The sequence below is a fragment of the Periplaneta americana genome, chromosome 14 (assembly GCF_040183065.1).
Source record: "Periplaneta americana isolate PAMFEO1 chromosome 14, P.americana_PAMFEO1_priV1, whole genome shotgun sequence".
NCBI classification, from domain to species: domain Eukaryota; kingdom Metazoa; phylum Arthropoda; class Insecta; order Blattodea; family Blattidae; genus Periplaneta; species Periplaneta americana.
The window spans coordinates 149,248,986-149,273,228 of record NC_091130.1 but is presented as its reverse complement, the minus strand read 5'-3'; the positions used below and the strand labels follow the sequence as shown (position 1 = coordinate 149,273,228).

The 24,243-nt window shown below is 36.8% G+C and overlaps 22 non-coding genes across 22 annotated transcripts; all 22 read right to left on the bottom strand.

The window, feature by feature from the left end:
• Positions 1-2,365: 2,365 nt before the first annotated feature.
• Positions 2,366-2,436, bottom strand: TRNAR-UCG (transfer RNA arginine (anticodon UCG)). The gene has a single exon. It is a non-coding gene; the product is annotated as a tRNA-Arg (tRNA).
• A 70-nt stretch (positions 2,437-2,506) lies between these two features.
• Positions 2,507-2,579, bottom strand: TRNAR-UCG (transfer RNA arginine (anticodon UCG)). The gene has a single exon. It is a non-coding gene; the product is annotated as a tRNA-Arg (tRNA).
• A 69-nt stretch (positions 2,580-2,648) lies between these two features.
• On the bottom strand, positions 2,649-2,721 carry TRNAR-UCG (transfer RNA arginine (anticodon UCG)). Its single transcript has one exon. It is a non-coding gene; the product is annotated as a tRNA-Arg (tRNA).
• A 68-nt stretch (positions 2,722-2,789) lies between these two features.
• On the bottom strand, positions 2,790-2,862 carry TRNAR-UCG (transfer RNA arginine (anticodon UCG)). The gene has a single exon. It is a non-coding gene; the product is annotated as a tRNA-Arg (tRNA).
• A 68-nt stretch (positions 2,863-2,930) lies between these two features.
• Positions 2,931-3,003, bottom strand: TRNAR-UCG (transfer RNA arginine (anticodon UCG)). Its single transcript has one exon. It is a non-coding gene; the product is annotated as a tRNA-Arg (tRNA).
• A 10,736-nt stretch (positions 3,004-13,739) lies between these two features.
• Positions 13,740-13,835, bottom strand: TRNAS-GGA (transfer RNA serine (anticodon GGA)). Its single transcript has 2 exons — positions 13,798-13,835; positions 13,740-13,776 (listed from the first exon to the last, which is right to left on the bottom strand). It is a non-coding gene; the product is annotated as a tRNA-Ser (tRNA).
• Positions 13,836-13,912: 77 nt separating this feature from the next.
• On the bottom strand, positions 13,913-14,006 carry TRNAY-GUA (transfer RNA tyrosine (anticodon GUA)). Its single transcript has 2 exons — positions 13,970-14,006; positions 13,913-13,948 (listed from the first exon to the last, which is right to left on the bottom strand). It is a non-coding gene; the product is annotated as a tRNA-Tyr (tRNA).
• A 75-nt stretch (positions 14,007-14,081) lies between these two features.
• On the bottom strand, positions 14,082-14,175 carry TRNAY-GUA (transfer RNA tyrosine (anticodon GUA)). Its single transcript has 2 exons — positions 14,139-14,175; positions 14,082-14,117 (listed from the first exon to the last, which is right to left on the bottom strand). It is a non-coding gene; the product is annotated as a tRNA-Tyr (tRNA).
• A 75-nt stretch (positions 14,176-14,250) lies between these two features.
• TRNAY-GUA (transfer RNA tyrosine (anticodon GUA)) lies at positions 14,251-14,344 on the bottom strand. The gene is made up of 2 exons: positions 14,308-14,344; positions 14,251-14,286 (listed from the first exon to the last, which is right to left on the bottom strand). It is a non-coding gene; the product is annotated as a tRNA-Tyr (tRNA).
• A 75-nt stretch (positions 14,345-14,419) lies between these two features.
• TRNAY-GUA (transfer RNA tyrosine (anticodon GUA)) lies at positions 14,420-14,513 on the bottom strand. The gene is made up of 2 exons: positions 14,477-14,513; positions 14,420-14,455 (listed from the first exon to the last, which is right to left on the bottom strand). It is a non-coding gene; the product is annotated as a tRNA-Tyr (tRNA).
• A 75-nt stretch (positions 14,514-14,588) lies between these two features.
• TRNAY-GUA (transfer RNA tyrosine (anticodon GUA)) lies at positions 14,589-14,682 on the bottom strand. Its single transcript has 2 exons — positions 14,646-14,682; positions 14,589-14,624 (listed from the first exon to the last, which is right to left on the bottom strand). It is a non-coding gene; the product is annotated as a tRNA-Tyr (tRNA).
• A 79-nt stretch (positions 14,683-14,761) lies between these two features.
• Positions 14,762-14,855, bottom strand: TRNAS-GGA (transfer RNA serine (anticodon GGA)). Its single transcript has 2 exons — positions 14,819-14,855; positions 14,762-14,797 (listed from the first exon to the last, which is right to left on the bottom strand). It is a non-coding gene; the product is annotated as a tRNA-Ser (tRNA).
• A 78-nt stretch (positions 14,856-14,933) lies between these two features.
• On the bottom strand, positions 14,934-15,027 carry TRNAY-GUA (transfer RNA tyrosine (anticodon GUA)). Its single transcript has 2 exons — positions 14,991-15,027; positions 14,934-14,969 (listed from the first exon to the last, which is right to left on the bottom strand). It is a non-coding gene; the product is annotated as a tRNA-Tyr (tRNA).
• A 75-nt stretch (positions 15,028-15,102) lies between these two features.
• TRNAY-GUA (transfer RNA tyrosine (anticodon GUA)) lies at positions 15,103-15,196 on the bottom strand. The gene is made up of 2 exons: positions 15,160-15,196; positions 15,103-15,138 (listed from the first exon to the last, which is right to left on the bottom strand). It is a non-coding gene; the product is annotated as a tRNA-Tyr (tRNA).
• Positions 15,197-15,271: 75 nt separating this feature from the next.
• On the bottom strand, positions 15,272-15,365 carry TRNAY-GUA (transfer RNA tyrosine (anticodon GUA)). The gene is made up of 2 exons: positions 15,329-15,365; positions 15,272-15,307 (listed from the first exon to the last, which is right to left on the bottom strand). It is a non-coding gene; the product is annotated as a tRNA-Tyr (tRNA).
• A 75-nt stretch (positions 15,366-15,440) lies between these two features.
• TRNAY-GUA (transfer RNA tyrosine (anticodon GUA)) lies at positions 15,441-15,534 on the bottom strand. The gene is made up of 2 exons: positions 15,498-15,534; positions 15,441-15,476 (listed from the first exon to the last, which is right to left on the bottom strand). It is a non-coding gene; the product is annotated as a tRNA-Tyr (tRNA).
• A 75-nt stretch (positions 15,535-15,609) lies between these two features.
• Positions 15,610-15,703, bottom strand: TRNAY-GUA (transfer RNA tyrosine (anticodon GUA)). The gene is made up of 2 exons: positions 15,667-15,703; positions 15,610-15,645 (listed from the first exon to the last, which is right to left on the bottom strand). It is a non-coding gene; the product is annotated as a tRNA-Tyr (tRNA).
• A 79-nt stretch (positions 15,704-15,782) lies between these two features.
• On the bottom strand, positions 15,783-15,876 carry TRNAY-GUA (transfer RNA tyrosine (anticodon GUA)). Its single transcript has 2 exons — positions 15,840-15,876; positions 15,783-15,818 (listed from the first exon to the last, which is right to left on the bottom strand). It is a non-coding gene; the product is annotated as a tRNA-Tyr (tRNA).
• A 77-nt stretch (positions 15,877-15,953) lies between these two features.
• TRNAY-GUA (transfer RNA tyrosine (anticodon GUA)) lies at positions 15,954-16,047 on the bottom strand. Its single transcript has 2 exons — positions 16,011-16,047; positions 15,954-15,989 (listed from the first exon to the last, which is right to left on the bottom strand). It is a non-coding gene; the product is annotated as a tRNA-Tyr (tRNA).
• A 75-nt stretch (positions 16,048-16,122) lies between these two features.
• TRNAY-GUA (transfer RNA tyrosine (anticodon GUA)) lies at positions 16,123-16,216 on the bottom strand. Its single transcript has 2 exons — positions 16,180-16,216; positions 16,123-16,158 (listed from the first exon to the last, which is right to left on the bottom strand). It is a non-coding gene; the product is annotated as a tRNA-Tyr (tRNA).
• Positions 16,217-17,954: 1,738 nt separating this feature from the next.
• TRNAL-AAG (transfer RNA leucine (anticodon AAG)) lies at positions 17,955-18,036 on the bottom strand. Its single transcript has one exon. It is a non-coding gene; the product is annotated as a tRNA-Leu (tRNA).
• A 2,479-nt stretch (positions 18,037-20,515) lies between these two features.
• Positions 20,516-20,587, bottom strand: TRNAE-UUC (transfer RNA glutamic acid (anticodon UUC)). Its single transcript has one exon. It is a non-coding gene; the product is annotated as a tRNA-Glu (tRNA).
• Between the last annotated feature and the right edge of the window lie 3,656 nt (positions 20,588-24,243).

Genomic DNA, 24,243 nt, shown 5'->3' with positions numbered 1-24,243 from the left:
TTTTAATCCACATTTCCGTCGATATTAGGGACACTGACACCGGTCCTTGCGACTTTCACTAGCAAATCAACTGTGACGTGTCGAATAGATTTTGAGATAAAGAAAATAACATTAAGGCTTGAAATATTCAGTTGTTGCCTTATTTATCTCGTTATAAAATTAGAAGAGGAAACTCAATTTTCTTAAACTTCAGAACACAATACAGAGTGTCCCAAAATTCGAGCACACAGACTACATCGTTCAGCTATTCATCGACTTCCAACAAGCTTATGATTCCATCGACAGATATAAGCTAGTGGAGATCCTAAGAGAATTCAAGATACCAGAGAAATTGGTGCGGCTTGTGTAACTAACTATGAGGAATACAATGACAGGAGTGAAAGTACAGGCTGAAGTAGGTAGTTTCTTTGAAGTGAAGCAGGGGCTGGCACCACTCCTGTTTAACCTAGCATTAGGAAACTAAGGGTGGATACCAGAGGAACACTCCTATATAAAACAGCTCAATTAGTTGGATATGCAGATGATATTAATTTGATGGGAAGAACAGTACGGACAGTTAAAGAAACATTTGAAGATCTGAGTAGAGAAGGTAAGGAGATTGGTCTTAAAATCAATGAACAAAAGACGAAGGCAATGGTACAGGCTCGGAGAAGGAAATATACAGAACAGCTCGTTCCGGAAGGATCCAAAGAAGAGATAGTGAAGGAATTTAAATATCTTGGCATACATCTAACCAACAGAAATGAGGAAATGGTAGAAATAAAAGCAAGCATACAGACTGCCAATAAAGCATATTTCTCAGTACTTCCCATCTTCAGAAACAGGGATTAAACAGAGATTAAAGATAATGCTATATAAAACACTCATTCGGAGTATATTGATGTATGGAAGTGAAACATGGACCCTCTCTAAGAAAGCCGTGGAAAAGATCGATTCTTTCGAAAGGAAAATCCTGAGGAGAATCTACGGACCTGTATGCGTGCAAGAGAAATGGAGAATTAGATATAATAACGAACTATACTCTTTGTATGGAGAATTTCCCTTGTCGCATGTTATTCGGATTAAGAGACTCAAATTGACAGGTCATCTAATTAAGATGGAAGAACATCGAGTCCCAAAGAAGGTATTTTCAGGAGATTTCGGAGGAGGAAGGCCGGTGGGAAGACCACGTAACAGATGGGAAGATGGCGTATGTCAGCATGCACCACAAATCCTCAAAATCCGGAATTGCAGAGTCGCAGCACAAGATCGACAAGTTTGGTGGAGTGCAACTGGGGAGGCCATGACCTGAAAACGGGCCGACGCGCCATAGAAGAAGAAGAAGATTACATCGTGAGAATCCTGAATGAAAATAGCGACGAAAATGTCAGTGTCAAAATTTTGAACTAAGAAATTGTAATTACATCATTGAGCAACACTGCACAACAAAGTATATTTAGTAATCTACTGTAACGTAATGTTTACTGTATAACTAACTATTGCTAAGTAATAGATATATAGACTAATTTATTACAAAGTTAAGAAGGAATATCTAGTATAGGCTAACTCAGATATAATTTATATATTCATTCAATCACATGCAATCATAGTTTTCTGCCCAATGACAGCTCTTTTGCTGCTAACCCAGCATTCTCCAAACTTTCCTCTTTCTCAAATTCCTCTTAGTCCCCTATTACCTAAATGTTGTATATCATCTGCCCCTAACTCTTTTCCCATTCACCATTCCTTCCAGTGTATTCTTCAGAAAGCAGTTTCTTCTTAGCCAGTGACCCCCTGAACACTTTTAGCATTAGTCTATCCTTTCTTCACTTACTGTTAATAGCACCGTTTTATTTCTTATTCTATTTGTCCATTTCACACGCTCCATTCTTCTCCATGTACACATTTCAAATGCTTCTAGTCACTTCTCTTCACTTCCTCATAATTTCCATGTTTCTGCCCCATATAATGCCACATTTCACACAAAGCACTTCGCCAGTCTCTTTCTTAGTTCTTTCTCCAAGAAGATGCTATTTCCTAGCAAAATACTGCTGTAACAATATGTGAAAAAAATAGTTACCAAAACCTTTGATAATTTGCTATTTTATTATTAAAATTTCATACCTCCAACTAGTAAAACAGAGTTGGAAATAACTTACGAAAGTAATAGGGCCTATGTTATTTTCGACATAATACAGTATTTTACTGTGTATGCGGTAGGAGCTGCTGCATTTTATTCTGTTTTTGCGTTTCAAAATACTCTAAGCTGGAATCTCGTGATCGTAAGACAAACCCGTTATACATTATGCCACAAGGCCACCTGACTTGTTTCTTTCTTAATGTGTCAGCAGCTGTACTTTGTTCTGTTTTTGTGTTTCAAAATACTTGGTCCTGCCAGGACTCAAACCTGGAATCTTCTGATCCGAAGTCAGACGCGTTATCCATTACGCCACAGGCTCTTTTGATTCATTTCTTTCTTATCGTGTCAGCTACTGTACTTTATTCTGTTTTTATGTTTCAAAATACTCGACCCTCCCAGGACTCGAACCTGGAATCTTCTGAACCGAAGTCACACGCGTTTTCCATTACGCCACAGGGTCTTGTGATTCAATTCTTTCTTATCGTGTCAGCAAACTGTACTTTGTTCTGTTTTTATGTTTCAAAATAATCGACCCTGCCAGGACTCGAACCTGGAATCTTCTGATCCGAAGTCAGACGCGTTATCCATTACGGCACAGGGTCTTCTGACTCACTTCTTTCTTATCGTGTCAGCTGCTGTACTTTGTTCTGTTTTTATGTTTCAAAATACTCAACCCTGCCAGGACTCGAACCTGGAGTCTTCTGATCCGAAGTCAGACGCGTTATCCATTACGCCACAGGGTCTTCTGACTCGTTTCTATCTTAAAGCGTCAGCTACTGTACTTTGTTCTGGTTTTATGTTTCAAAATACTCGACCCTTCCAGGACTCGAACCTGGAGTCTTCTGATCCGAAATCAGACGCGTTATCCATTACGCCACAGGGTCTGCTGACTCGGTTCTTTCTTATCGCGTCAGCTACAGTACTTTGTTTTTTTTATATTTCAAAATACTCGACCCTTCCAGGATTCGAACCTGGAGTTTTCTGATCCGTAGTTAGCCAAGTTATCCATTACGCCACAGGGTCTTCTGATTCATTTGTTTCTTATCGTGTTAACTACTGTACTTTGTTCTTTCTTAACGCGTCAGCTACTGTACTTTGTTCTGTTTTTTGTTTCAAAATACTCGACCCTGCCAGAATTCCAACCTAAAATTTCCTGATCCGAAGTTAGACGCTTTATCCGTTACGCCAGCGATTCATCGAACTTATTGCTGTATTATTGTATCGGGTCCTGTACTTCATTCTGTTTTTGTGTTTTAAAATACTAGATCCTGCCAGGACTCGAACCGGGAAATTTCTGATCTGAAGTCAGACGCGGTAGCCATTGCGCGACAGATACTTCTGTAGTTGTATGCTGTTATAGTGTGAGTTTTTTTTTTATATTTTTGTGTTTGAAATATTTTATTCTGTCAGAATTCGAACCTGGATTCGTAGACAGACGAGTTATCAGCTACGGCTCCGCTCCTTCTTCGTCTTCTTTTTCTGGCTTTGTTAACATTACATTTCGCGCATTCCATTTTAAGTATCATAAAATAGGCCTACTCCACGCTGCCAAAATTGGAACCCTGAATGCCTTGATCCATTGTGCTGGATTCTTATTTTTGCTGTCTACCATATTTTCCCACGAAAAACAGGACTAAATCTCGCTGCCTTCTTTCTAATTAATAAAAGATAAAATACTTTTGTGCGAGATCGTGCGTATTTGCTTGGTTTCCGCACAAAACCAATCCGCGGAAAGTCTAAAATTCCACATTCAGTATTCCCACCCGAACACACATAACAATTTCCCTCTTCTTACCGCTTAAGTGACATATTGATTTTACTGCTTTAGGCTTCTAACGTATTATTTTTAGAGACGTTCAATATAGTAATAATTATAAATTGGAAACTTACCACTGCAATTTCACCTAAATTGCACTGTTAATTATTGTTTTTAAATATTTGCAAAAACTAAGTAAACTCTACAACTCCACTAAAGTTACTTCATTCGTGATGCAAGTAACATTAAGGAAGCCGTGAAAAAATCAACAAGAATCCAGACTCATCATGGCGGCTACTTTGAACGAAGGAGTTGTGCAATATGTTATATAAATAATATTGTTAAAATATTAAGATGAAAAATAAATAATTACATAACCTTACCGTTTGTTTTAAGTTCGCATTTATAGACTGGGGGGGGGGGGAAGACAGACGTATATCACGGCCTGCTGGAATATAGTAAACACAGAAAACATTTTATAGCAACAATGTTGAAGAGAGATATTTTAGTTTTTAAAAGTTGTCGTCATTGAACAGAAAACAAGATGGAGATTTCATTGCAACTAATTAGAAATTCCTCTTTCAGGTATGTAATAAACGATCTTCGCACAAAATAATGTACGATACACGAGCGGTATGTTTGTTTTCATGTTCTCGGAAATTAAAAAAGTTCAACTACGTTTCGCTTTTTCAGTCTTTTCCTCGAACATGAAAACATCAACATACCGCTCTTGTAACGCATATTACTATTGTGTAATACTTCACGTGATTTTCAGTAGAGCTTGAAGTATAGGCCTATACATACATACATACATACATACATACATACATACATACATACATACATACATACATACATACATACATACATACATACATACATACAAGTCGTTTGTGCTGATTTAAAGAAAGTTGGTGAAACCGGCCATCAGTCTCAATTCTGTCTCTAGTCTCGAAGGTTCGTTTGCGGAATATAAAAAAGAAGCGAGCTGTTCCATTTAACCTGAGCAAGGCTTACCAGAGTCGGTCCGTGACAACCTCTGCAGTAACAAGTAGTCTGTGAAGGTGACCTTAGAGTCATGATCACTGGTAGCAGATGCTGTTTCTTTTGTTGAGGCTCCATCGCAGTCTAGATTGAGATAGTCGTGACATCTGCCAGAGTGTAGACAAGTTCTGCTTAAGCCTAGCCGTCCATCTTTCGATTGCAGCGATATTTTACTACTTAATTAACTTAATCCCAGAACACGAATTTTACCAGCAATCGAAAAGTATTGGCAATAAATTTGAATAAGGAACATAAAAAGTTTCCTTTCCCGGCAGGATGCGAACCACGAATGTCTTAGTTACCAGTCTATCGTGCTCTAGAGTGAACAAGGCTCTGAAATCAGTTTCAAGGGTCGGTCCGGTTTTTTTTTTTTTTTTGCCACTACTGTACATAACTGGAGCAACAGTAACAAATATAAATGATACTCGGGAGGAAATTAAACACAGAATAAATATGAGAAATGCGTGTTATTATTCGGTTGAGAAGCGTTTATCATCCAGTCTGCTGTCAAAAAATCTGAAAGTTAGAATTTATAGAACTGTTATATTCCCGGTTGTTCTTTATGGTTGTGAAACTTGCACTCTCACTTTGAGAGAGGAACATAGGTTACGGGTGTTTGGGAATAAGGTGCTTAGGAAAATATTTGGGGCTAAGAGGGATGAAGTTATAGGAGAATGGAGAAAGTTACATAACACAGAACTGCACGCATTGTATTCTTCACCTGACATAATTAGGAACATTAAATCCAGACGTTTGAGATGGGCAGGGCATGTAGCACGTATGGGCGAATCCAGAAATGCATATAGAGTGTTAGTTGGGAGGCCGGAGGGAAAAAGACCTTTAGGGAGGCCGAGACGTAGATGGGAAGATAATATTAAAATGGATTTGAGGGAGATGGGATATGATGATAGAGAATGGATTAATCTTGCTCAGGATAGGGCTTATGTGAGGGCGACAATGAACCTCCGGGTTCCTTAAAAGCCAGTAAGTAAGTAACTGTACATAAATGTGTAACTAAAAACCTCAATAAATACGTATTATCAAAATTGCACAGGGAATTAAATATTGTTGGCATTGAACAAATAATTTCATTTTGATTAAAGATAAATAAAAAGATCAATTTCATACAAATTACACATTTATACATGCCACGATATAGTTTTTGGAGCAATTCTAAAGTTAATCAAGGTATGAAACACAATATGTCACAACATGTTTTCCCGTATTTTCAAGACTTAATTCAAGTTGCGTCTGCGATCGGACAGCATGTTCTTATACACCAGGGGTCGGCAGCACAGAGCACGCTGGGGCTAGAGTCTCTTACCCGCAGAAAACGCAGTGCACTAGGGTGCACTCCGTAGCTGCTAGCGGGTATGCTCTCTATCTCTCCCTGTTGCACGACGGTGCGCACCGGAGAGCACCGCGTACCCATTGCACATTTCAGCGAGTGCTGACGACCACTGTTATATACCGAAAACGATCTCTCTACATCGCATGAGGTTATTGGAGCATATTTAAATAAATGGATGTTGTTGACAGCAATGTCTTCTGGAGGGTTCACGTTTCTCCGCTGAGTGACGTGAGCCGTGATATTGCTAGACTTGTCAATCACCTAGGATGTTTTAGAACCAAATGCAAGATAGCATAATTAGCAGAGAAATACCAGCTCATACCTGAGTGGTTGTCCTGTTCTGAATGCTGATATATGTATCCGATTATCTAGTGACAACTTTGAGTTTAAAACTGTATAAATATTTGTATGATTTCGTTCTATTTTATGCTCAAATATTGACAATTTTCTTTACAAGGCAATAATTAAATGTCAGTTGGCATGGATGTTAACTTTATGTAAAAATATGTAATTATCTTAGAAATATGTAGTATTGTGCGAAATATTTAAAAATATTCATTCATTCATTTAATGTTCTGCCCAAGGGCAGGTCTTTCACTGCAAACCCAGCTTTCTCCAATCTTTCCTAATTTCTGCCTTCCACTTAGTCTCCTCATATGATCCATATATCTTAATGTCGTCTATGATCTGATATCTTCTTCTACCTCGAACTCTTCTCCCGTTCACAATTCCTTCCTTCATAGGCACTTTCTTCTCAGCCAGTGACCCAACCAATTCCTTTTTCTCTTCCTGATCAGTTTCAGCATCATTCTTTCTTCATCCACTATTTCCAACAGAGCTTCATTTCTTATTCTGTCTGTCCACTTCGCACGTTCCATTCTTCTCCATGTCCACATTTCAAATGCTTCTATTTGCTTCTCTTTACTTCGTTGTAATGTCCATGTTTCTGCCCCATAGAATAATAATAATAATAATAATAATGATAATAATAATAATAATAATAATAATAATAATAATAATAATAATGGTTTATTTAACCTGACAGAGTTAAGGCCATACGGCCTTCTCTAACACTGAACCTGGAGTAAAACTGCAATACAAGAAACACTACAAATTTACAAAGTACACTACAATTTTACACATAAAACTGAAGTAGATAATAATATAATGTAAACAACAAGTCATTAGAAATCAGACTTAATATATAACATATAGAAAGAAAGGAAAATGCATAATAATGCCACACTCTATACAAAGCACTTCACAGTCTCTTCCTTAGTTCTTTTTCCAGAGGTCCGCAGATGATGCTCCTTTTTCTATTAAAAGCTTCCTTGGCCATTATTATCCTTCTTTTGACTTCTTAGCTGCAGCTCATGTTACTGCTTATAGTACACCCCAAGTATTTGAAGCTGTCCACTTGCTCTACTTCCTCATTTAGAATTCGCAAGTTTTTCTTCTGTATTTTTCTCCCTATGACCATGCTCTCCGTCTTATTTGCATTTATCTTCATTCCATACTGTTCACAGCTGTCATTTAGCTTCAGTAGCATATCCTTTAATATCATTTCCTCTTCTGCTAACAACGCCATATCATCAGCAAATCTTATGCACTTTATTCTTCCTCCTCCTATCACTCCTCTCATGTTCTGAAAACAGTTCTTCACTAAATTCTCCAAGTAGATGTTGAACAGGGTAGGTGGTAAAAGTCATCCTTGACGTACTCCTCTCCCAATTTCACTTCCTTCTGACATTTCTTCTCCTATCCTGACTTTGACTCGTTGTTTCATATAAAGATTACTGAACAATCTTCTCTCTTTCCAATCCATACCAATTTTCTTTAGGATCCCCATCAGTTTATTCCAATCCACTCTGTCAAAAGCCTTTTCTAGGTCCGACAGAAACAGTACATACTAAGGAAAAAACATGTAATTACATAAAAATCCGGACTCATTAGATTGTATGGTCTTGAATCACCTTTCAGCGAGATTTGTTATCCCGCGACGGTACGTGGCGAATTCGGTGATACCCATTTCATCGGCTTCCAAGTTTTAGAAATTTCTTCCACGCAGGAAGTGGACCATGGATCGAAACAGACGGTAATCTGAAGGCGCAAGACCATGGCTACATGCCGGGTGTGGTAGCAGTTTGATCTCTCCCAATTCTCGGATTTTTTCAGCGGTTGTTCGAGCGGTATGGGGTCTCAAATTTGTCCTGTTACAAGATAATTCTATTTGATTAAATAATGCCGGGTACCTCTCTCTCAAAACTTCGTGAACTCGTTCCCTAGCTGTTGAGATTAAAAATCGACTGCACATCTGTGTGGAACAATCTTCCAGTGAATCTTAATCTTTAAAATACCACCACGACGACTTTGGCCGGCTGACGGGGATCTACCCACTGTTTTGCGGTAATATACCCATTTTTCATCACGTGTGACAATTCTTCTGATAAATCTATCATCCACAGTATTAGCGATAAGCTGACGACATACCTATCCACTCCGCGTTAAGCCTGTTCACGGGGTAGAAATTACAAATTCTGTATTATTTTCTGAGCGTCTTAATGTGGCAAGCATTGTATCTTTTGAAGCATCAAGTTCTTCTGACAGCCTACGAATACATTTTTGTGGATTTTCTTCCAAAACTATGCTCGTATTCTCAGTACTTCATACATTAGGCTTTCCAAGACGTTGTAAGCTTTTAATTATTGAAACGCTGTAAAGGCTGGTTCACAATAAACCGGGAACGAGAGCGAGAATGAAAACGAGAAGCAGAGGACGTGAATATGAAAATTTTTGATTCACAATAAACCGAGAACGTAGACGACTATGCATATCAATATGCATGTCAATAACGATATGTAAAGTCGATATTACACATTCTGATATTATTTGTGTATAATTGACCAATGGCGTTCTCTCATGAGTACAAGGCAGCCAACATAAACACAGGTTAGCCAACTTCGAAATTTCAACTGAAACATTTCATTAGGTACGGTACTATAAATATGCCCATGCATCTTTATTATCACACAACCTATTTTAAGTCTACCATAACGTAAAATAATTAGAGAAGAAACATTTGTAACAGAACAAAAATGAACACAACAGTAGTTATTGAATTGAAGCATGAATATGTAGTGTGTAATACAAGCAATACAGTAATAAAATATGATTCGCTTCCGATCGGTGTTCAAAGATGCAGCTATTGAAAACCACGTATTCTCCTCCATTTTCTCATCTTTATACGAAGCGCGCCGCTTATCGTAAACGTGAGGATTTTCCTCAACACTCAATATTAGAATCTCATCAAATAAAACTTGCTCCATGATGCACAGCACAGAACAAAATAATGCATAGGTTATGTCACAGTCTTCTTGCTACAAAATATACGACGACAAAAAGCTTTTAGATGGCAATAGAATGAATCTAGTGGGCTGTGATCAGAAACGTGAACGGCAAAGTTGAAACTTGGCCAACTCTCCGTTCCCGATCCCGGGCTCCGGCAAGCTTTTCGTTAATTGTGAATGCTCACATTTAAATGTATACATTTTAACAATTTTACCTTTTTCGTTTTCGTTCCGATTCTCGTTTCCGGTTTATTGTGAACCAGCCTTAACAGTCGTTGTGCTACACTCTCACTAACAACACCACCACCCTCGACTTCACATATTCTTCCATCTGTGCCTTAAAATAATAAATAAAAAAATGCAGTACGTAGGAAATGGAGAAAAGATAATGATCTTGACAAATATGTTCAGTGCATCTGATATCATGGTTTAAATCTCTTTTTTTTTTTTTTTTTACGGCTAAGTTTACCTCACCGGTCAATTTTAGCCCAGTATGAGGTATGGAAAATAGTTTATTTCAGAGAAAATAAGAAAGGAATACGCCATTACATTATAAAGTGTTCCCTAAAATAAATCTTGTCCCTTAAAGCAAAAACTGAAATGACGCTCTTTTTAAGGGTATATGTATGTGAATGACCACAAATATTATAAGAAAATTTTATAAGATAATGAACTCAGAATTTGGTAAAATTACAAGGTACCACAACAAGACTTATTAGAACTTAAATATCTGATAAAATTATAAAAAATGTTACTAACAATATTTTTCAAACCCGTTTTATCAGAGTATGAAAAGAAAAAAACAAAACAAAAAAATCTGCAGTTACATCATTTGGTAACCATAACATTGTTATGGCCTCTCTGACATCTTTAATATTTTTCCCGCATGCAATAAACACTTATTTCTGAAAAGTAGACTACTCTCAGACATGAAGAGTTGTTTATTTTAATACAATTAATTCTTTATTTGTTCTATATAAAATACATTAAAATTTACATAATGTTTTGTGATCAAATTTTTCTATTTTCAAAGAAATGGGTATTATTGTAGTCTACGTTTTGCATAAATATATGTTAAATCAGTGTACAAAATTTCAGAATTCTATCTCTAATGGTTGTGGAGTTATGAAATAATATGTGTGAAAATTTTCAAATTTTGGAAAATTTAATTTCAAGTAAAAAGTGAATTCTTAAAAATATTATTTAGTAACCTTTTTTATACATTTATCAGATATTTAAGTTGTAATAAGTTTTGTTGTGGTACCTTGTAATTTTTGTCCAATTGTGAGTTCATTTTTTTATAACATTTTAGAAATTTAGAGCCTGCATTTTCTGATAATATTTGTGCTCGTTCACATACATATACCCTTAATGGAGCAATGGTGGAATGTAGGTAGGGAGGACGGGAGTGCCTAGCGAAAACCTCCAATCAAGAACCGTCTTTGTCCACTAGAAATTTCACTTGGACCAACCGGGATTCGAACCTGTGGGTAGCCGACTCTGGCCGTTCGACTAATGGTGCGCCAATTTCATTTCATACGAAAACGAAAATAATTTGATCGATTGTGTTTACTCATTAAGACGTAGTTTCCCCGACTCAATAAAATTGAAACTGGTCCATATCGCCCCATTCGTAACGCACTTTACAGTCCCTGTCAGTACATATCAACCTAAGCCTACCAGATGGCATCTTAATTTATTCCTACAGATCGCAATGTGACCGACCAATGAAAGCAATCAAGTCCTCGTCATTCCTGTGCCTCGACACTATCCTCAGTTCTGTGGCTAAGGTCAATAGGTCTGGTTTTCGCCTGCGTGAGCCACCTTTAATGTTTAATGGGCTATTGACACGACTGTAATAAAACGCTATGGTCTGAGACCCCGAGGTCAAAAAGGGTTCCTGTTTATGGCCTCATTTGTTAGCGCTAATTCTACTACAAGTTCCAGACAGCTTCTCTCCGTTCTCTCTTTCCATTTATTTTTATTGTTGTTTTTTGTTTACAAAGCCTCTTTCCTTTCCTTTTCATTTTTGTTTACAAAGAATATCTATGTGAGTTTTTCAACGCCGTAAATAATGACAACGGTAACTCTAAAGCTGGGTCTTGCATGCTATTGTACAGCCGGAAATATATAGGCTACATGAATTGTGAAAGGAAAAACTAGAAGAGGGTTCGAGATTAAGTTCTGTGTAGTGAGAATACTATAAGGAATGAATGATTTGTACTGGAAAACCTCAACATTGCGGGTACCACAACAAGAAAATGCAGACTAAAAATGAAAGAAGTCTTAGAAATATGAAATTCCAATATCATTTATAAGAAAGAGAAATGTACCGTACTTTCTTAAAACATGTAGAAAGAATGGATAACATTCGATATCAAAAACACTACACTCTTAGCCAACAGATCCTACATACAAATAAAAACAAATCCATTGCGCGATAGCCCATGGAGGGCAAAGCCTGCTAGCCGACTGCTGGCCTGAAGTTTACATGTCAGCAGATGTGAACAATCATCCAACCGTACGAGGTAACGTGCTTGTCTCGGTATATTTAACTGAGATAGTTTATTGACAATTCTGGCTTTGAGCCAGAGGCCGTTCTAGGGTCTTATACGCGCAGGACACATATGAGACTATGTCTGGCATAAAGGGCCAGTAGGTGTCAGATTCGAAAGAGCGATATCTGAATTAGTAAAGAGGAGCAGTTTACCTAGGCCCTGTTTTTGCGTCCTCAACTATCATAATTAAAAAAATTACTCCGGAGCGGATTTGAACCAACCGCCTATGGACTACTCACATGTTTCACACCTACAGTCCAGCGCTCTATCAGCTGAACTACCAGAGTAGTTATGTGTAGTTACTTTCTCTCCATCTGTTATAATTAGGGCTCGGAAGTTGATGATCTAAAAATCACAGGAATGATTTATAAAATGACCTTAAATTTGTGAAAATATGACATCAAAATTTAAGTAAATGACCAAGCTTTTAATAATAATAATAATAATAATAATAATAATAATAATAATAATAATAATAATAATAATAATAGCAATAATGATTCGTAAGATCTTGAGTTTGAAAGATCGCCGGTTGTCTTGAAAGACATTCCTGTATATTGAAAGACTCTTCTCAACTGACGCCATAGGCACAAACTTGAAGTGACCAAGGTCAGCTAGTGAAAAACCTTTATCAAAAACACTGAAGTCAATGTTTTCTCCTTGCACAACTTTTTAGACTTCAGACAATGACTGGTACCAAATATTGTTTTCCAATATCTTTTTTTTAATTTTCTCTCTAACTTCGTGTCCAATTTTTCCTACTCGAAACCTCTAAGTTTTTTGACACTGAATGAATGCTCTTTTTTCTCTAATCAAGTTATTGTTGCTGCCAAAATTGAAAAGTTACCATTTATATATGATAAATACTCCTTAATTTGAGGATCAGCCAGCAAGCCTTGAGAAACTGCTATAGAAGCAGCACTTTCCCTATCAATACTGTCTTTATTTTAAGATAAAATATGCAGACTGCGAGCACTGCGACTGCAGTATTTGTACTGTTGCGTTGAATGGAGCAAGCACGTTACACACGTGATCAGGAGTTAAGGTTGTTGCAATCATAAAGCAAATTCCTGCATGGCACAACCTGCAGTTGATACTCAAATATAGACTGAGATTACAATTAAAAAAAAATTCCTTTCAAAAGACGAAAAGGGCAATAATTAAACAAAAAGTAGAAAATTTCCTAAAAAAATAACCAGTAAACAATAACAGACCATAAAATGCAAATAAATGTAAAATAAAGGGGACTATATTGGTTCGTGATGAAGTGAAACGAGCTTATGCTGTATCCTGCATTGTCTGCGTTGTCTCAGAAAAAAGATTATATATCATCAACTTCCGAGCCCTATTTATAATAGAGTAACCACAGTATAAACACAAACAATATAAAAGTCATCCTCCGGGCCGAATTTGAACCAGCGGCCTGTAGGTTACTGATATATTCTACACCTACTACAGTCCACCGCTCTACCAACTGAGCTACCAGAGGAGTTGAAAATACAGACTTTCTCTCTATCTGTTATAATACAATGATCACAGCATAAAAAGAAACAATACAAAAATCATCATCGGGGCCGGATTTGAACCAGCGACCTATGGATTACCGACATATTTCACACTTACTCCAGTCCACCGCTCTACCAACTGAGCTACCAGAAGAGTTACATAGACTGTGGCTTTCTCTCCATCTGTTATAATACAATAATCACAGCATAAAAAGAAACAATATAAAAATCATCCCCCGGGCCGGATTCGAACCAGCGACCTATGGATTACTGATATATTTCACACCTACTACAGTCCACCGCTCTACCAACTGAGCTACCAGAGGAGTTACGGAGGCCGTGGCTTTCTCATCTGTTATAATACAATAATCACAGTATAAAAAGAAACAATATAAAAATCATCCTCCGGGCCGGATTTGAACCAGCGACCTATGGAATACTGACATATTTTACACCTACTACAGTCCACCGCTCTACCAACTGAGCTACCAGAGGAGTTACATAGATCGGGGCTTTCTCTCCATCTGTTATAATACAATAATCACAGCATAAAAAACAATATAAAAATCATCCTCCAGGCCGGATTTGAACCAGCGACCTATGGATTACCGACATATTTCACAACTACTACAGTCCACCGCTCTACCAACTGAGCTACCAGAGGAGTTACGTAGGCCGTGGCTTTCTCATCTGTTATAATACAATAATCACAGCATAAAAAGAAACAATATAAAAATCATCCTCCGGGCCGGATTTGAACCAGCGACCTATGGATTACCGACATATTTCACACCTATTACAGTCCACCGCTTTACCAACTGAGCTACCAGAGGAGTTACGTAGGCCGTGGCTTTCTCATCTGTTATAATACAATAATCACAGCATAAAAAGAAACAATATAAAAATCATCCTCCGGGCCGGATTTGAACCAGCGACCTATGGATTACCGACATATTTTACACCTACTACAGTCCACCGCTCTACCAACTGAGCTACCAGAGAAGTTATATATATATGATGACTTTCTCTCCTCTGTTATAATACAATAATCACAGTATAAAAAGAAACAATATAAACATCATCCTCCGGGCCGGATTTGAACCAGCGACCTATGGATTACCAACATATTTCACACTTACTCCAGTCCACCGCTCTACCAACTGAGCTACCAGAAGAGTTACATAGACTGTGGCTTTCTCTCCATCTGTTATAATACAATAATCACAGCATAAAAAGAAACAATATAAAAATCATCCCCCGGGCCGGATTCGAACCAGCGACCTATGGATTACTGATATATTTCACACCTACTACAGTCCACCGCTCTACCAACTGAGCTACCAGAGGAGTTACGGAGGCCGTGGCTTTCTCATCTGTTATAATACAATAATCACAGTATAAAAAGAAACAATATAAAAATTATCCTCCGGGCCGGATTTGAACCAGCGACCTATGGAATACTGACATATTTTACACCTACTACAGTCCACCGCTCTACCAACTGAGCTACCAGAGGAGTTACATAGATCGGGGCTTTCTCTCCATCTGTTATAATACAATAATCACAGCATAAAAAACAATATAAAAATCATCCTCCAGGCCGGATTTGAACCAGCGACCTATGGATTACCGACATATTTCACAACTACTACAGTCCACCGCTCTACCAACTGAGCTACCAGAGGAGTTACGTAGGCCGTGGCTTTCTCATCTGTTATAATACAATAATCACAGCATAAAAAGAAACAATATAAAAATCATCCTCCGGGCCGGATTTGAACCAGCGACCTATGGATTACCGACATATTTCACACCTATTACAGTCCACCGCTTTACCAACTGAGCTACCAGAGGAGTTACGTAGGCCGTGGCTTTCTCATCTGTTATAATACAATAATCACAGCATAAAAAGAAACAATATAAAAATCATCCTCCGGGCCGGATTTGAACCAGCGACCTATGGATTACCGACATATTTTACACCTACTACAGTCCACCGCTCTACCAACTGAGCTACCAGAGAAGTTATATATATATGATGACTTTCTCTCCTCTGTTATAATACAATAATCACAGTATAAAAAGAAACAATATAAACATCATCCTCCGGGCCGGATTTGAACCAGCGACCTATGGATTACTGATATATTTCACAGCTACTACAGTCCACCGCTCTACCAACTGAGCTACCAGAGGAGTTATATATATGATGACTTTCTCTCCTCTGTTATAATACAATAATCACAGCATAAAAAGAAACAATATAAAAATCATCCTCCGGGCCGGATTTGAACCAGCGCCCTATGGAATACTGACATATTTTACACCTACTACAGTCCACCGCTCTACCAACTGAGCTACCAGAGGAGTTACATAGATCGGGGCTTTCTCTCCATCTGTTATAATACAATAATCACAGCATAAAAAACAATATAAAAATCATCCTCCGGGCCGGATTTGAACCAGCGACCTATGGATTACTGATATATTTCACACCTACTACAGTCCACCGCTCTACCAACTGAGCTACCAGAGGAGTTACGTAGGCCGTGGCTTTCTCATCTGTTATAATACAATAATTACAGTATAAAAAGAAACAATATAAAAATCATCCTCCGGGCCTTATTTGAACCAGTGACCTATTGAATACTGATATATTTCATATCTACTACAGTCAACCAGAAGAAGTCGAAGTACTGTTTACCTTAAATAGTATTTCTTTAATAGGTTTAGAGTTAGAATGTTCGTGACCTAAAAACTCCTGTGCATGAAATATGCCCTTAGAATGAGCAAAATATGCCCCAAACATGCACTAAAAAGTCATTACAAATAGCAATGGATGTATATGAACTTACATTTAATATTGAACACTGGATGTGCTTGACTCTGCATATTAATGGGAGAAGATAGTGAAATTCGGATTTTCCCCTCTAATTCTTGCATATATATATATATTTTTTTTTTTTGTGTACGTGTGTGCGTGTGTGTGTGTAGAAATACTGCTTCAACTGATATTCGATTAGTTTTTGAAAAAATGTGTCGGAACGTGATTACCAGCCTAAATTATACAAAACCTTTTTGGTCCGCCAAAATGAAATATTAGCTTCAAAGAGTCTGGGACACTCAAAAAGTCGGGAATGGTGAATTAGGAAGTTTTGCCTGTCTAGCCGTGAGAGTATCATCTCGATACCAGGTCATACCATGAAATGAAAAACAATAGTGTCTGCATCTGTATGTAGCGAGAGCAGGAATAAATTAGTTATTTGTCTTCAAATAGTCGTGACAGAAGAAACTGCTGAAAACTGCGAAAAGATTGGCTCGCCTAACTGAAAGGACCGGTCCTTAGTCCGACCCTCGAAAAGCCAAGTCAGTAAAATTCTAGGCCTACTAGAATGAAACACATTCTGTGTCTGCTACGACACTGATGTCGATGTGTAAGTTTGCTGTATATTGTATTGTATTGTATTGTATTTATTCATTCCCTGTATAATCTATTACAGATTATAGGTTCGTCGGTTCGTCATTAGATACAAACACAAAATACAAACGCAAAAAATACACACACAAATAAGATTTCTAGTATGAATTTAATCGATTTCTAGTATGAATTTAATTTTAACACTCTTAAGTTTTCAAAGAATACTAAAACTACCAAAAGTCACAATAAATAACAAGATATATAATACATTTTCCGTTTACAAGACATTAAAGAAATTAATTAACAGAGATTAGGTAAAAACAAGATAGTCCTACATTATTATTAATATTGTTTGGTGAAAAAAATTAAAATTTTGTGCAATAGTAATGAAGGTAAGTATTTTGCTTTACAGCTTTAATGCAAGAAATCAGTGATTTTGAACAGCATGGACTGGAGCAGAATAGTTTTTACCCTAGTTTTGAAACCTTCATAATTTAAATGTTTAATATCCCCAGGTATCTTGTTATATAATAAGATACCTGTATGAGAAGTACTGTTGAGACTTTTGGTAATAGTATGACAGTTTATATGCAAGTTGTTGGCAGTTCTTGTGTTATGGTTGTGAGTTTCAGAGTTCCTTTTAAAATAGTTAAGATTCTTATGTATAAAGCAAACAGTTTCTAGGATGTAGATGCAAGGGATATGCAGGGGATGTAGATAGCATATTTGTACGAAATAAAATGTAATTGTAGCTTTGTGATTCGAACACGTGTTTGTGGGAAGACTAGTTTCATTTATCACAGCCTTGCAGCCACGTTACAGTGTGTATAATGTTTGACGTTACAACAAAATTCTATGGCAGCGGTGGGATTCGAACCCACGCCTCCGAAAAGACTGGTGCCTTAAACCAGCGCCTTAGACCGCTCGGCCACGCTACCACACGGGCAAGTGTTTTAATAGCTCTGCTGTACTGCCAAATCCATTAATGACTAAACAACTGTGTGACATTACACAATCCAAGTATTTCTTTCTGCTTGATACGTAGAGTGTGAATAAAGCGTGTTGCGTTTATTAAAGGCAAGGTGGTCTCTTTGATAACCTGATGACTATCCTACTTTACCTTGCATTGTGAATGAGATCTACTTCCTGTACTAGTAGCTCGAAGGTTCTCCGCTTACAACCTGACGACAGTGTGAACGAGGCACGTTTCCTGTGCTTGTAGACTGCAGGTTATGTCATAAGCTGGTGACATTGCCTGCAGTAATTAACAGACCAATGCAGACACATTTCGTTTTTGCATATCTTGTTGTAACAAATGCTGAGCTACAACACGAAATTAATATTGTTAACAAAGAGACATGCAACAATTTTGTTTCCTCTATGTTGCGAATGTTATTAGTTATTACAATCCATAGAGTAGTTCATTTTCTGGAACTGTAGTTCCAGAGATAGCACATAATTGGAATCATACAGAGTGATTCAGGAGAATTATTAAGGGGCGGTATTATGGACTAATCTAAGTGAAAAGTTCATATAAACATAAGTAGCCTACAATTTTCAATGAGTATGGAGGAGGGTCAGTTTCTGGTGACTATTACACTTTTACTACGTCATAGTACTTTTGACCAATAAAATGGTATGGAACGACGTGTTTCAACCATATCATGGTTGTTTATCCTACAATTTTTATCACCTCCCTAGCATTTATTTGTTTTTTATCACCTCCCATTTGTTTCTTTGTTTCCCAACATTGCACTTTCAATAATATCGTACCTTATAAAACGATTTAAGTTTATTTAATCATCTTTAATTAAAACAGTTCTACCATTTGTCTTGTTTATATTATTTAGTTATGTTACAGCTTCTGCTGTACGAGATTATGGATAGTCACGTATCAGAGATTGTTTAATATATATTGATAATTGAAGTGGAATGCAACTGTTTTAATAAATATGAAGCTGAATCAACAAAGCCATCTTGACTACTAATCGTCCATAGAGTTCAATGAAGATTGTGTAGTTGGCACAACTGTTAACAAGAGAACAGCTGATCATAACACACTACTGCCATCTACCGGAATATTTGTAATGATGAGATGGTACAATAATACATTTTCAAACAGTTTAGTATTTTCGTAAGTCAATTAATATTTTATTGTATTAGTGTAGTCTACTTATTTCTTCTAATGATTATATACTTTCTTCTAATCGTGTAATAGTCAATTAAATCACACTCAAGTTTTGATTTTCTCTAGATAAATCAGAGCCTCTAGTGAGATTACTGTAGATAATTTTTCAAATCTTTCGTGCAAAACAAAATAATTAATATCGTACTTTTCATTTAAAATGTGACAGTAATTTCGTGATTTTTTGTCATGTAATGTAATACTCACACACAGTCTTAACCAGCAATAATCTTATACACGGTATTGTATTTACAACATTCATGGCGAAATTAATAATAATAATAATAATAATAATAATAATAAAGGTACCGGTAATTTTTCTCGTTGCCAAACTTTCAGAACGGCCCCGAGGTTCACTCAGCCTCCTATAAAATTGAGTAATGGGTCATTCCCGGGGGTAAAAGGCGGTCAGAGCGTGGTGCCGACCACACCACCTCATTCTAGTGCCGAGGTCATGGAAAGAATGGGGCTCTACCTCCATGCCCCCCAAGTGCCTTCATGGCATGTTACGGGGATACCTTTACCTTTACCTTACCGGTAGTCTGTCTCTTGCAAATCAGCCTTATTATTAGTTATCTCCTTTTTATACGAAAATGAGATTTAAAAATAAAATTGTAGGCCTATACAAAATAATCAATCTCACATTTAATGCCACCTGCACATTTATTTTTACTGCTTCCCACCTCATCTGAATTGTGTTAGGAAAAAAGGAAGGATTTGGAAATTTAAGAATAATTTTTGTTATATTAGCAATTATTGTTTTTTTAGATTTTGTGTAGGATATGGATTATTGCGTGTATTTATAATTTTAATAACTTTTTAAATTTAATTATATTAGAATTTCTATTAGCATCTCAACAAAACAAATTGAATATTAAAATAAAATAATCAAACAAACATAAATATTTATAGTAATAGAATTATATCTTCCAACACTCTTGCAGTTAACAGCTTGCAAACCAATGTCTTTGTTAAATAATTTAAATATTTAAATACATTTCTTTAAAATCATTTTTCCGATTCTATTGCAGAAATGAAGATTTTTCCCAGAAAGAGTCAGTTTTCGCTATTTGACACAAAATAATGTTAATCTCTAATAGGAAGCGAGAACGAACAAAATTGTATTACATTTTTTTGTTTGAAATATCTCAAAGAATAAGCCCCTGAAATTAATTGCATTACTTACGTTTCAAATTGTACATATGTAATACATACGCATGCATATAAAAAACGTCCGGTACCGGGAATCGAACCCGAGCCTCCTGGGTGAAAGCCAGGTATCCTAGCCACTAGACCATACCGGACCTCGAAAGTTTTGCTTTTAAAAGTTGTACTTCAAGAACTTTGTGAACATGAATGCAAGGTTTTCGTATATCTAATCATTACGTTCTACCAGTTCTACCTCTAATATTACTGAAGCGTAGGAAGGAGTCTGAGTAAACACTGAACAAATCCTCATGCTGGGTTAGATAGTCAAAGGAATGGGAAAGAAAGGGGAGGAAACGAAATCAAAAGAAAGAAAGGAAAACAAAGAAATGAAAAGAAAAGAAAGGAAATCGAAGGAATGAAAAGGAAAGAAAGGAAATCGAAGGAATAGAGAGAAAAGAAAGTAAACAGAAGGAATAGAGAAGAGAGAAAGGAAATAGAAGGAATGACAAGGAAAGAAAGAAAATCGAAGGAATAGAGAGGAAAGAAAAAATCGAAGGAATTGAAAGGAAACCGAAGGAATGGAAGGGAAAAAAGAGGAAATCGATGGAATAAAGAGGAAAGAAAGAAACTCTAAGGAATGGAGGGGAAAGATAGGAAATCGAAAGAATGAAAAGGAAAGAAAGAAAATCGAAAGAATGGAAAGGAAATCGAAAGAAAGGAAAGGAAAGAAATGGCATCGAAGGAATGGAGAGGAAAGAAAGAAAATGAAAGAAATGGAGAAGGGGGAAAGGAAATAGAAGGAATAGAGAGGAAAGAAAGGAAATAGGAGGAATAGAGAAGAGAGAAAGGAAATAGAAGGAATGGAAAGGAAAGACAGAAAATCGAATGAATGGAAAAAAAGAAAGGGAATCGAAGAAATGGAGCAATAAGGAAATCGAAGAAATGAAAAAAAAGAAAGGAAATCGAAGGAATAGAGAGGAAAGAAAAAATCGAAGGAATGGAAAAGAAAGAAAGGAAATCGATGGAATGGAAGGGGAAAAGAGAAAATCGAAGAAATGGAAAGGAAAGAAAGAAAATCTAAGAAATGGAGAGGAAAGATAGGAAATCGAAAGAATGGAAAGGAAAGAAAGAAAATCGAAAGAATGGAAAGGAAAGAAAGGAAATCGAAAGAATGGAAAGGAAAGAAAGAAAATCGAAAGAATGGAAAGGAAAGAAAGGGCATCGAAGGAATGGAGAGGAAAGAAAGAAATGGAGACGGGGAAAAGGAAATAGACGGAATAGAGAGGAAAGAAAGGAAATAGAAGGAATAGAAAAGAGAGAAAGGAAATAGAAGGAATGGAAAGGAAAAAAAGAAAATCGAATGAATTGAAAAAAGAAAGGGAATCGAAGAAATGGAGCAATAAGAAAATCGAAGAAATGAAAAAAAAAGAAAGGAAATCGAAGGAATAGAGAGGAAAGAAAAAATCGAAGGAATGGAAAGGAAATCGAAGGAATTGAAGGGGGAAAGACGAAATCGAAGAAATGGAAAGGAAAGAAAGGGCATCGAAGGAATGGAGAGGAAAGGAAGAAATGGAGACGGGGAAAAGGAAATAGACGGAATAGAGAGGAAAGAAAGGAAATAGAAGGAATAGAAAAGAGAGAAAGGAAATAGAAGGAATGGAAAGGAAAAAAAGAAAATCGAATGAATTGAAAAAAGAAAGGGAATCGAAGAAATGGAGCAATAAGGAAATCGAAGAAATGAAAAAAAAAAGAAAGGAAATCGAAGGAATAGAGAGGAAAGAAAAAATCGAAGGAATGGAAAGGAAATCGAAGGAATGGAAGGGGGAAAGACGAAATCGAAGAAATGGAAAGGAAAGAAAGAAAATCGACAGAATAGAAAGGAAAGAAAGGAAATCGAAAGAATAGAAAGGAAACAAAGGGAATTGAAGGAATGGAGAGGAAAGAAAGGAAAAGTAAAGGTAGGAATAAAGAAAAAGAAAGGACATATTCAAAGGAATGTGAAATGGAGGAAGGAGAAGAAAAGAGGGTGAAAGGAAAGGAAAGTAGAGGAAACATACAGTATACTGAATAATTGTGCTTAAGTTGAAACTACTGAGGCCATTGGTTTTAATGTCACGTGATGTACAACTGCACTCCTGCGGTGGCTTAATCGCGTCCAGTTGCTGAAAGCTCCGGCTGGTCGAGTTGCCCTGTAAACTTACCTCTGACCCGCCTAGATGGAGCCTGTCTGGATTCTACGTGCTACTGGACACGCTCACGCAACCCAGCGATCCCCAGGCGCTGCATTTTGAATAATTCATATATAAAATATGGACCTAAGTTCCACTGCTCTAGGGGATTATGTATGCCTTAGCTGCTATACGTATTATTAATGGATGGCACACACTTTTTTTACCTTTTGATATACGTCTCTGTGTGTTAGTTGAGCTGAGTTCACCTCACCTTCAAGAAGGGTAGAACCCCTTCCACACATCCTGTTCTTAGAATCAAAGTGTCTGCTGTATCCTCTTTCGCTACATTCCTCAATTCGCGTTGTAGAAATCTTCGTTCCTCTCAGGGTAAAGTGCTTCAAAATTTCTATTTCAGTAGCAGTAATAGTAGTTGTAGTAGTATTAAAGGTTTTTATAGGAGTAAACTCTCGTGCCTTCGCAGGTAGAAATATATTATTATTATTATTATTATTATTATTATTATTATTATTATTATTGGAGGAAATTAAACGCAGAATAAATATGGGAAATGCGTGTTATTATTCGGTTGAGAAGCTCTTATCATTCAGTCTGCTGTCCAAAAATCTGAAAGTTAGAATTTATAAAACAGTTATATTACCGGTTCTTCTGTATGGTTGTGAAACTTGGACTCTCCCTCTGAGAGAGGAACATAGGTTAAGAGTGTTTGAGAATAAGGTGCTTAGGGAAATATTTGAGGCTAAGCGGGATGAAGTTACAGGAGAATGGAGAAAGTTACACAACACAGAACTGCACGCATTGTATTCTTCTCCTAACATAATTAGGAACTTAAAATCCAGACGTTTGAGATGGGCAGGACATGTAGCACGTATGGGCGAATCCAGAAATGCATATGGAGTGTTAGTTGGGAGACCGGAGGGAAAAAGACCTTTAGGGATGCCGAGACGTAGATGGGAGGATAATATTAAAATGGATTTAAGGCAGGTGGGGTATGATGATAGAGACTGGATTAATCTTGCACAGGATAGGGACTGATGGCGGGCTTATGTGAGGGCGGCAATGAACCTTCGGGTTCCTTAAAAGCCATTTGTAAGTAAGTAAGTAAGTAAGTATTATTATTATGATTATTATTATTATTATTATTATTATTATTATTATTATTATTATTATTATTGGATCACCATTGTTCAGACAAAAGAAACAGGCTTAGTTTGTCTTCGATTAAGGCAATTACGACTTTAACGATTATTTAATAAAAAAGCCGCCCTAAATAAGGGTTCGAATAGATCGGCCTACTAATCAATTCATAAAGAATAATCATGAAAACCAATTGTGTGACAATTTGAAAGGAAAAAGAAAACATTAAGATAAATATGAAAACATAGGTAATAATTTACAATAAAAGTTTGTTGGGTACAAATGATTACTAATTATAGCTAAGGATGATTTTAACACATGAGATCCTATGGCATCAATCGTTGCATCAGAAATTTTAAATTGTTTAAGTTGATTTAAAGTTTCTCGTGGGATCGTGTCACGGGCACCGAACATGAGCCCAAAAACTGTCCAATATGTGATGTGGTATTGTGCTCTAAGATGCTGACAACAAGGCTCATATAAGA